The following is an 11,902-nucleotide window of genomic DNA, read 5'->3' as shown; positions in this document are numbered from 1 at the left end:
TTCTAAGATGGCGACTTCCGGTTTCTGAAAACAGCAGAAAATGACCAAATACCACCCAATATGAGTTTTTTTTTAACCAGTATGCCGTTCAAAATCCAGAAATTGTCTCCGAATGCCATTATTAAATCCAAAATGGCGACTTCCGTTGTCGGAAAAACAGCGGCAAATGACCAAATACTACCCAATATGGGTATTTCCGGAACCGTAATGATGCACTGGAGCCACAAATCGACTTCAGACAACATTTTGAATTGTAAGATGGCAACTTCCGGTTTCTGGAAAACAGCCTGAAATGGACGATTCCCATCAAATATTTGTATTTATGGAACCAGAAAGATGCACAGAAGCTAAAAATTGATCAATCTTGAATTTTAAGATGGTGACTTCCGGTGTCTGGCAAACAGCCGGAAATGACCAAATACCATTCAATATGAATGTTTTCGGAACCAGAATTACGCCCAGATGACAGAAATTGATTTCACAGGCAATTTTTAAGTCCAAAATGACGACTTTCGGCTTCTGAAAAACAGTCCAAAGTGACCAAATATCACCCAATATGAGTTTTTCTTTAACCAGTATCCTAAATATTATTTTGCAATCCAAGATGGCGACTACCGGTTTGTGAAAAACAGCCTAAAATAAACAAATACTATCCAATATGAGTATCTCTGGAACCAGAATGATGCAAGGAGCTAACAATTGACCACAAGCACCATTTTGAATTGCTAAATGGCAACTTATAGACAACAGTCGGAAATGACCGAATAATACTCAATATGGATATTTCCGTAAACGTGATGATGCATAGAAACCAAACATTGACCCTGGACACTATTTTGAATTTGAAGACGACCACTTTTAGTTTCTGGAAAACAACCAAAAATACCTCCCAATATGGGTATTTCCGGTGTCAGATTGATGCCAGAAAGTCTACTGATAATGACAGAATACCACCCAATATGAATATATTCAGAATTAAGGCGATGTACAGAAGCCAAAAGACGAGGATGATGTCATTTCGATAAAACCAATCATTTCAAACGATTTGTTATTTGACTTTGATCATATCCAATGGCCGATTCGTCGTGCATTTGCAGATTTCAAACAAACCGCGAGGAATCAATGAACTTGGAACGTTCAAATAGTACGACACCACATTTAAATTATCAAAGCAGGTATAGTTTCAAATGGTCTTTGAATTTCTCTTCTTTCCATAACTTTTGAGCCACATATCAAATTGTTATGAAGTTTGTTATTTGTAAGTTTAAGAGATGACTCGTTCGTATGACACTAGTTATGTTCAAATAAGTCATGTAATCTTTGAGATAATAGACTTTCGTTGTTTTATTAACAATTTAATACATAACGGTTGCTTATGTTCGATTATAATCAAATAAAATGGGAACGTGTAGGGCAGCCAAACTTTGAAACTACGTGTTCAATCATAATTCATCAGTTAACCCTTAACTAGCCCGCTCATCTGATAATAATAATCAAATCGGTTGTTTAGTTTCTGAGATAATGAAGTTTCGTGATTTTCACAAGTCGGCACAATACAAATGAAGTTACAGTTCGATTACAATAAAATTCAATAGGGTCTTCTGGGGCAGCTAGACCATTCATTTGACACTAATTTTGTGGAAATCGGGTCGGCCATCCCTGAGAAAAGTGAGTGAGTCCAAGTAGTCTTCGGAATATGTTCCTTTGCATAGCTGGATTTCACATTTTTAAACATAACAGGCAAAGTAATAGTTCGATTGCAAAACAAATCAATAGGGTCTTATGGGGCAACTAGACCTTCCATTTGACACTGATTTTATGAAAATCGGTCCAGCCATCTCTGAGAAACATGAGTGAGATTAAACAGTCTGCAGAACACGTTTCTTTTCATAACTTTTGAACCACAAGTCCAATCTTTATGAAATTCAAAACTTAAGGGTTTTCTAAGTAGCCCGTTCTTTTGAAACCAATTCTGTTCAAATCAGTTGTTTAGTTTCTGAGATAATGATGTTTCATGATTTTCACATTTTTAAACATAACCTCTAAACTAAAAATCCGATTACAAAAAAATTCAATAGGGTCTTATGGGGCAACAAGACCTTTCATTTGCAATTGATTTCATGAAAATCGGTCCAGCCATCTCTGAGAAAAGTGAGTGAGAGTAAAAATCTGCACATACACACACACACATACACACACACACACACACACACACACACACACACACACACACACACACACACACACACACACACACAGAGGAAATGCTCAGCTCGTCGAGCTGAGTCGAGTGATATATGCCATTCGGCCCTTTGGAGCACTTTTATACTTTCGGTTTTGCAAGTGATTGCTATACCTTTCTAGGAGAAAGGCAAAAATGTGTGCTGTCGGGTTAACACCGTCACCCAGTGAGTGGGGTAAGCCCGACATGGTCTGAGGTTAGTTGGATGTTACTGACACATGTTTCGCATCTATTACCGATGTCTCGCTGATAAATTAATTGATTAATTGACTTAGAACCATGCACTCAAGCTCTACTGTGATTTATGAATGATTCCAAGGGTTATTAGAGGTGTCAAATGTACTGAATCAAGTTACAAAACTGGCGGCTTTCCCGGTGGTATATATTTGAAATATGCTCCGGTTTGATCATTGTGATCCTGGCTCCGATGAAACTAGTAAATAATATGATTTAAAGTGCCACATGATAGGCTTGCCGAGTATCAAATTCTTTCATTGTTTATACATGATGTTCACCGGAACTTGTTCCGGCAATCTCCCCAGAACCAGCTAACCGACAACAACCAAATTCAACAGTAACATACAGAAATGTGAGATCTCTCATTCGGCGGTTTCCGAATTCAAATTGGTTCAGTTAATTCGATTAAATTCATAAACAAACTTAGGTGCCAGTGTTACCCCCAAGGGGTGCCGGTTTCACCCGCACTGATTGCTAAACGTCGTTTTGATCTAAGTTTCAAAACTTCACTATTCCTTGTAAAATAACAGTTTGAAAGTACTGAAAACCTTCATATCTTGTAGAAAACAATCTGGGCAATCATTCTGTGAAAGAAATTTAACAATAATTGCCATCAAGTGCTACTGAAGAATCAGTTTCCTTAGGGGGCCGGGCTTACCCCCACTACGTATCACCCATATAATACGATTTTTTAGATACGTAGATTCGAAGATATTCTCATTGACCAACTTGCCCCGTAACCAACTAGCCCCGCTCTACCCTATTATAGAAAGGATTTCGCCCAAACTCGACTGGCAGCACCCTCTCAGAATCGATTGAAACTTTGTGGGTGTGTTGGCCTAACTACCCTAAGTACCTTTGCTTTTTTTTGAAATTTTCTGTACTAACATTTGAAAATGTCTGAAGTTATCAATCGACAAAACAAGAGTTATAGAAAAGTTATCAAGGGATGACTCTTAGAAAAGTGTCTAAACTTTTATGGAAAAATATAGATCTATAGAATATAGATAACCTGGCTGCTTGCGTGTCAGTCATTTTTTCTAGTAAATAAACGTTGACCGTTCATTGGCAGTATTGTAATTTCTTTTTGTCCGATATTTTGAATGAAGTTCATTGGATATTTTTAAATTTTGTGCAAATGAGAAGTTGAAGTGCTGCCGAATTGTAATATGCACATTTAATACGACATCATTAAACGGGAACGGAACAAAGGCTACGGTTATGCAGAACGCGAATGCCGGCGCGATGCGATTCGCCTTACCGTGGTGAAATGTACAGCTCTTTTTAAGGCGAAGTAGAGCTATACATTTCAACAGATTTCGTCTTGCCGAATCGCATCGCGCCGTTATTTGCGTTCTGCATGACCGTAGCCAAACACTAAGCGACGCAAACACGTAATAATAGTCAGAGTATGCATGTAGATGAAGATAATTAACTTTGGATTGTAGCGCAAAACGAGAAAATATTAACTCTTCAAATAATCATTTGTGTTCTTTAAATTTCGGTTGTTCAATTTAATATCCGATGAAATGTTTGTTTATTATCTGATGAAGTTCTTATATAGGCCAAATGATGCATTCCCAATTTACTAGGTCTATAACTTTGCCGACCGTGCTTGGGAAAGCGCGGTATACCGACCAATCAGAGGTCGAATTTTGTGTTTTGACAAGGCTTAAGAGTTTTCAATAGTACAAAAGTTCGAATGATAAAATTGCATTTCATGCATTTGGTAGGAATCTTAGAAGATTTTCTAATCGATTGCTGCAAAAACGAAGGAAATCCATCGAAAACTAACCGATTTATTAGCATTTGAAATTTTTCTCACTTTTTTCAGTTTTAGATTTTCATTTTACATCCCTATGTAGCCGAACTTCCTGAGAGAAGTATTCTAATTCAAAATTAAATCTTCATTAATTCATTTGTTGTCCTTATAAGGACAATTGTCCAATTTATCATAGGATGTAGTGTTTATCTTACATCTCTGTGTTACCTTGATAGTGAGGACTAAGGCGCACGGTCAACACAATGAGAAAGGTGTTTTCACATTGAAAACTAGACACGGCTTTACTGGAGGAAGTGTTGGCAAACGCATTTACCGCTAATACCACCGCTATCATACGAAATCGCGTCGTTTCATGTGGGAAATATCAACAACGAAAAATGACGCGCGTCTAAGCATAACCCGAGCTGTTTCGCCGTGCTGCTCCCATTTACCTTTACATCGGCCTCAGGGAAGTACCGGCTGCATCTGCATCTACCGCTGAGGCTGTCACTATACTGCTATTGGTACCAAAAGCTATTAACTCTTCAAATAAGTGTGTTATTTGTTCTCAAAAGAACTATTGTTCAATTCAAAATCGGATTTACGCAATCGCATCTCTGTAATATTACCGACAATAATATTCTTCTGAACAAACTGATACAACTTTCCCATTAGGCCTCTGCCATAATAGACGCGAAAAGCGACGCGAACCGATTCGCTCAGCTGTAGGTTAATGTACAGCCATCAGTAGAGCTGTACATCAACCTACGGCCGAACGAATCGGTTCGCGCCGCTTTTCGCGTCTACTATGGCAGAGGCCTTAGAGAAAGTTGCTGGCTGATGTATTCACTTCATGCAAGCCTGCTGCTGATGCTTCCCGCTACCACACTGAAACAGCATTTTAGTGAAGGGAGTGTCGTTGCATCAGCTGACCCTGCTACAATCGATGCTGATATACCCGCTGCAACAGCTACGCTATGCATAGCCATGCCACAGTTGTGGCCGCTATACGCTGGCCCAACTGCTGAGCACCTGCAACGCTATCCGTAGCCATGCCACAGTTTTGGCCGCCATTGGTATCCGCTGTACCTGCATCTGCTGGCCCTGCTGCTATCGATGGTGAGATCCGCTGAAACTGCTACGCTTATTCGCAGCCATGCCACAGTTGTGGCCGCTATCCGCTATCGATGGTACCCATTGCTCGCTCCCGCTGCTGCTAAGGGAGGACTGCTGTCGTCGCTGTTCAGAACTACTATGAGCGGCTTCGACTAAAACAGGCTCTTATATAGGGATGAAATAAGGAATGAATTATTTTACGTACGTGGTGGAATGATATAACTTGAAAAATATGTGTGACTTCATTCTGGTTCAGAGCGATCATTTGATAAGCTCCACCTCTTTTTTCAGTTTCGAAAGTTTTTCCTCAGTTTCGTAGCACGGATGCACAAAAATGATTTCTTGTGAACATTCTGTCGAGCCGGACCGATAGCGCTCTCATTGAAGCAACAAAATAACATGTTTTGTGTCGTGTTGTGCAGCTTGGTTGAAGAAAATGTTCCCGTCCCCATGTCGCATGTAAGCAGATTATTGCGTTCAGTAGACAGTAGATAGTGTATCCAGCGAATAAACACCGATGGTGCTCTCACACACGCAACGGTTTTAACCCGTATCTTATTGCGGTTTGTAACATCAAGTGATTTCGTTTGCTCGCTGTTGCGTGTTGCATCATGTTGCAACTTGGCAGCTGGGAGACGACGAAATTCTGTTTATGCTGATTGATTGAATCGACTTCATATTAGCTCTGCATAGTCGAACTAACTGCTTTTGTAAATGCGTACTAACAGAGCAGTTTATTATTCAATGTCGGTTATGCTGATCGCAGCCTTTGCGCTGCCCCTACAGTGGGGGTTTACTAAATAAAGTGAAAATTAGACAACTACAACAGAATTTGATTGCATCCCGCACAGAATGTCTGCTTGTGTTGATGCCAGAAAATTATTAACCTTCAATTATTTTTTTATTTGCCTTCAAAAAAGCATTTTGCTGTTCAAAATCGGTTGGGGGAATTAAGATACACGGACAACATGCACTGTGGAAGCTATTTCACATTCAGTAAATTAGACGGGTGCGACAAATTTAAATTGCTAGGATGCAACACAGAATACTTGCTTGCGTTGACAAAAATTATTAACTTTCAATGACTTGTTTATTTGCCTTCAAAAAGGGATTTTGATTTCCAAAATTGGATTTCCTGATGGCAATCTTCATGCTGCCCCAACATGGGGGGAATAATGGCTGTCTGGCGACACACGCTGAGAAAAACCGCGCTGCTCCTGAGACGTGGTGACCAACCACAGAGCTAGTGCTGCTGCTAAGGAAGGACGACTGCTGTTGTCGCTGTTTAGAACTTTTATGAGCGGCTCCGTTTTTTTTTCACGTTTAAGTTTATCTGTATTTTTATGCTTTTGTAGGGTATAACACATGTTTTTACAAGTTTAAGTGATTTACATTACTGTTTTCATCTTTGATGTGCGAGTTTTGATTTCTGTTTTACTAAGCTTTCTAATTGAAGAGATTTTGAATTTTGGATTGTCCACTTTGGTGGCGCTTGTTTGAAAGAAAAGAAAGGAAACTACTTAAAACTACTATTTACAGCTTAAAATTACTAATTACAGCTTATAACTAACTCAACCTACTATGTACAAACCGCTTATTAAAGCGTATTCTGAATGCTGACATTTATGTTCAAATTTAGTTTTGGTTTCTGTTATTCTGGCATCTACTTTTGGAGTAACTGCTTCTTGGTGGAGGTCTGTGATCCTGGTGTCATAGGGACAATCGAGAATCATCCGCAAGATTCTGTTTTGTGCAACCTGGATTTTGTTCCTGTGAGTTTGAGCACATGACTCCCACACCGGAGCCGCGTAAAAGACCGCGGGGGCAATTATTTGTTTGTAGACTGCCAGTTTGTTTGTTCTTGAGAGGCGAGATCTGCGACAAATAAGCGGGTATAGTGACCGAACCAAAGCTGAGCACTTAACCAGTGTCCTCTCCACATGCGACCGGAAAAGAAGCTTCTCGTCGAATAGCAGTCCAAGATAGATAACTTCGGAAGACCACTCAACCCCGGTACCGTTCATGACCACAACGCATGATGGAGGGGGCTTCAGTTCAGGGGATTGTCGATGAAGGAACATTATTGTTTGGGTTTTGGAAGCGTTGACCTTAATTTTCCAGGTGTTAGCATACTCGACAAAGGCGTCTAGGCATCGCTGAAGTTTGTTGGTGATCTCACGAGGCATTCTTCCCTTGACGGCAATTGCAGTGTCATCTGCGAACAGAAAGAGCACGCAGCCATCTCCCAGGGAAGGAATGTCGGAGGTGTAAATGCTGTACAGCAAAGGGCCCAACAGACTGCCCTGCGGGACCCCTGCTGGGATGGAAAAAGTTCATTTCATTCGCTCTCAGACTGTTGAGAAGTGCAGTTCTATTTCTGAAACGCCCGGTTAGTTAGAAATTTTATTCCGTTTTGTGCGACAGTTCGTCGCTTGCATCGCTGTGTGATGTCAAAGAAAAAGAGAAGAGCAGGCTCGAGCCCTGCGAAACAAAACTCCGCTGCTGAAGGAGGCAGTAAAAAGAAGAAACCAGGCGGAAGCAGTTGCACTTCGAAAAGTGTGGCTGACTGCGACACGGTGACAAACGTTAGCGACGTTGGAGATTTTGGCGGGCCGACTGATGTTCCGGATTCTGCCAACCCCAATACGGTGAAAGTGAAGCTTCCCCCGCTGGTAGTGAAAAACGTCCCACTCAACAAGCTCATAAGCGACTTTGCATCGCTGGGCGTAGCAGCTGAATACAAGTTATGCGGCATCGGTACGAAGATTTTGTTCCACACGAAGGTGGATTTTGAGAAGGCCACGCAGTTTTTGAAAAATTCTAAAACTGAGTTCTTCACCCACGACATTCCTGGGGAAAAGCCATTCAAGGTAGTCATCAGAGGCTTGCCAGGTTTCGACCCCAAGCTGATCGGTGCCGAAATCAAGGATCGGTACAAATTGGCCCCAATTGCTGTCTATCCGATCAAACGCAGGAATGAAAATGAAAGGAAATACCCGGACTGCCTCTTTCTGGTTCATTTCCCAAAAGGGACAGTTACATTAGGCGCTTTGCGAGCCATCCGCTTCGTTGGGAGCCCTATCGTGGAGGCCGTCGAGACGTTACGCAGTGTCAGAGGTGTCTCAACTTCGGTCACGGTACCCGTACCGGTATCGACAGTGCCCGAAAAGGGAGAGCTTCAAACATATCCGCAAGCAGGCGTCGTCAAACAACCGAGCAGAAAGAAAGACAAACCACCGGTCTTCAGGGCGGAAGATTTTCCTCCTTTGCGTTCCTCCCAGGAAGCAGGGCAACCAAGTACGCGTGCTCAACTTGACCTTCCACACGCATTATCCAGCGGGTTAGCCGGTCAACGGTCGCCTCCCCCCCCCCCTGGCTACTGGCGACCACCCACAACAACACCAACGAGCGCCGAGTCTGAGAAGTACTCTGCGGATGAGCTGCTAGAAATTTTTAGCAGCATGACCAACGCCCTTCGTGCGTGTCGCAACAAGCCCGAGCAAATCCATGTGCTCGGTAAATTTATCATCCAGTATGGATCCTAAACCCATCTCCATCGTCACTTGGAACGCTTGCTCTGTTAGGGCAAAAAACACCGAGCTTGCTGACTTTCTCCGCAAGTACAACATCGACGTGGGTCTACTCACAGAGACTCACCTGAAATCCGGCGACAGTTTTTGGCTGCCGAATCACAACATCATCCGTCTTGATCGCACCAACTCCAGGGGGGGTGGCATCGCGATCACCGTCAGAAAGGGACTCAAGTATAACATCTTGCCGCACATCCGCACCGCCATCATCGAAGCCCTTAGTGTGGAGGTCAAATCAGCTACCGGGCTCATCCGGTTCATCGTCATCTACTGTCCTCGCCAGTGTAGTATCAGCAACGGTACAGTAATGTAGTTCAAGAACGACTTGGCAACCATCACCAGGACCAACTCCCGCTTCGTCGTTGGGGGAGACCTAAATGCTCGGCACGAGGCCTGGCGAAATTATCGGCAGAATCAGAACAGTCGCCAACTCTTCTAACACTCGCAGCATGGCTTTTACACGGTGCAGTTTCCGGATGAGCCGACTTACATCTCCCCAGCGGGGAACCCTTCAACCCTGGACTTCTTCCTGGCCAACATCGAGCTCTTCAAACCAGTGGCCCACAACGATCTTAGCTCAGACCGCCAACCTGTCGTTGCTGAGGTGGGAATCGGTGTTGCTCCTGCCAGCTGTCTGCGGAAAGTCTACCACCATGTCGACTGGGAGCGCTTCGCTCGAATGGTGGACAACTACATCGACGAGGTGCCGCAGCTTGGCAGCGTGGAACACATCGACCAGGCGTTGGAGGGTCTCCAACGAGCCATAAACGTGGCCGACGAAGCGTGTGTGCGACGTGTTCCTGTGAGGGGTAAGTTCCTTGCTATTGATTCCCATACCCGGCTACTTATTAGATTGCGGAATGTGCGTAGACGCCGGTTCCAGAGGACCAGGGATCTGGACATTAAGCACGAGGTGACCGATCTGAATAGGCAAATTGCTTCCAGGATGGTCTCACTTCGGAATGAAAATTTCGGACGTGTAGTCCAAAGTTTGGACGACCGCTCCAGGCCATTCTGGAAAGTAGCCAAAGTGCTGAAATCGCACTCCAAACCGGTTCCTCCCCTCAGGGTCGGAGAGAGGCTTCTAGTTGCGCCGGTCGAGAGAGCGAATGCGGTAGGTGATCACATTGCCTCATCGCATTTGCTTGGCTCGACCATGGCTAGTCCAATGGAAGACCAAGTCGAGCAGTGGGTCCGCAACCTCGATAACTCCCTTTGTACCGTTCCTCAAGAACATAAAATCACAACAGAACAGGTTTACTCAGCGCTGATGAGTACTAAGAACATGATGGTTCCTGGGTTTGATGGGGTCTTCAATATGGTCTTAAAAAAGCTCAGCAACAGGGTTCACCTGTTGTTGAGCTCTATCTTCAACAGATGCTTGGAATTGCACTACTATACAAGCATATGGAAGATAGCCAAGATCATACCGATCCGCAAACCCGGGAAAGATCCGACGTTAGCATCAAGCTACCGTCCGATCAGCCTACTCTCATCGCTGGGTAAACTGTTTGAAAAGCTGATCCTCAACCGCGTGATGAAGGTGGCTGAGGAAAACAACACCTTTCTCCCGGAACAGTTTGGGTTTAGAAAGGGTCACTCCACCACGCACCAGCTGGTGCGGGTGATGAACAACATCAGAAGGGACAGGGCTGTATCCAAGTCCACAGCCATGGCATTGTTGGACGTCGAAAAGGCGTTTGACAATGTCTGGCATGACGGACTGGTATACAAGCTCTGTGCCTTCAACTTTCCACCATATTTGACGAAAATCATCTGTAGCTACCTTCGGCAGAGGTCGTTCAGGGTATCGCTGAATGGTTGTTTGTCATGAGCGGCTCCGGCTGGAACAGGCTCTTATATAGGCCAAATAGCATGTTTTCAATTGCAAGGTATATGATTCTGTCGACCGTGCTTGGGAAGCAAGCATATAACGACCAATCAGAGGTCGAATTTTTCGTTTTGACAAGGCTTGACTATTTTCAATAGTACAATAGTGTGAATAATAAAAGAATCTTAGAAGATTTTTCAATCTATTGCTGCAAGAACGAAGGAAATCCATCATATGCTAACCGATTTATTAGCATTTGAAATTGGACATATTTTTCACTTTTTTCGGTTTTAGATTTTCATTTCACATCACTATGTAGCCGAACTTCCTGAGAGAAGTATTCTACTTCAAAAATTCTTAGTTTTCAAATTGATTTTTTAATATACTCTATATCTTTTCATGTTAAGACCAATATGGCAACGGTAGAGGCATGTAACTACTACATTTCACATGTTACTATTGAGACATAGCGTAGCGCATTTGGAAGTTAAAGGTTTTTTAGTCATGCTTATTTATGCTTAGAGAAAAAAGACTAAATTTTCATGGGAAGATATTAAACCAATAAATTTCGTTTTTTTTTAACAAAAAGAGGTAGTAAAAAATTGGTCATCTAAGATTTCTTTCGAAATAAAACTTTTTCAAGCGGTTGCTAAACGAGCATCCAATTTTTTGTTTCTAATTTCTCCATGACCAGAACACCATCAATGTTTAGTTGACATTTTGTAGTTTTTATGAGAAAAATTAAATTTTTGAAAAATGTGCTTTTTGAAATAAACAATTTTAACTTTTTTTATTGTTTTTGTTTTGTTTTGTACAACACCAATCAAACAAACAATCTGAAAATGTTTGTAATCATCAATACCTTTTTATGTGAATAAAAAGTACATAAGCCTTTCTCACAAATTAATCGTGATTTAAAATAAGTACTAATAGCGCAAAATGACATCGTTCGCCCATGAGAACTACTACATAAAGTTTCAGGCAAAAAAAATGACAAATAGAAAGATAATAAATTTGAGACATTTTTTATGGAATTGCTCAGTTGGATTGCTTGAAGTTCACGCTAACGCCCCTTTGGTTCCCATTGGCTAGCGCTACAGTGTTACACCCGTTAACCTATACCA

The sequence above is a fragment of the Wyeomyia smithii genome, chromosome 1 (assembly GCF_029784165.1).
Source record: "Wyeomyia smithii strain HCP4-BCI-WySm-NY-G18 chromosome 1, ASM2978416v1, whole genome shotgun sequence".
NCBI classification, from domain to species: domain Eukaryota; kingdom Metazoa; phylum Arthropoda; class Insecta; order Diptera; family Culicidae; genus Wyeomyia; species Wyeomyia smithii.
The sequence above is the reverse complement of the archived record's forward strand: the minus strand, read 5'-3'. Positions refer to the sequence as shown.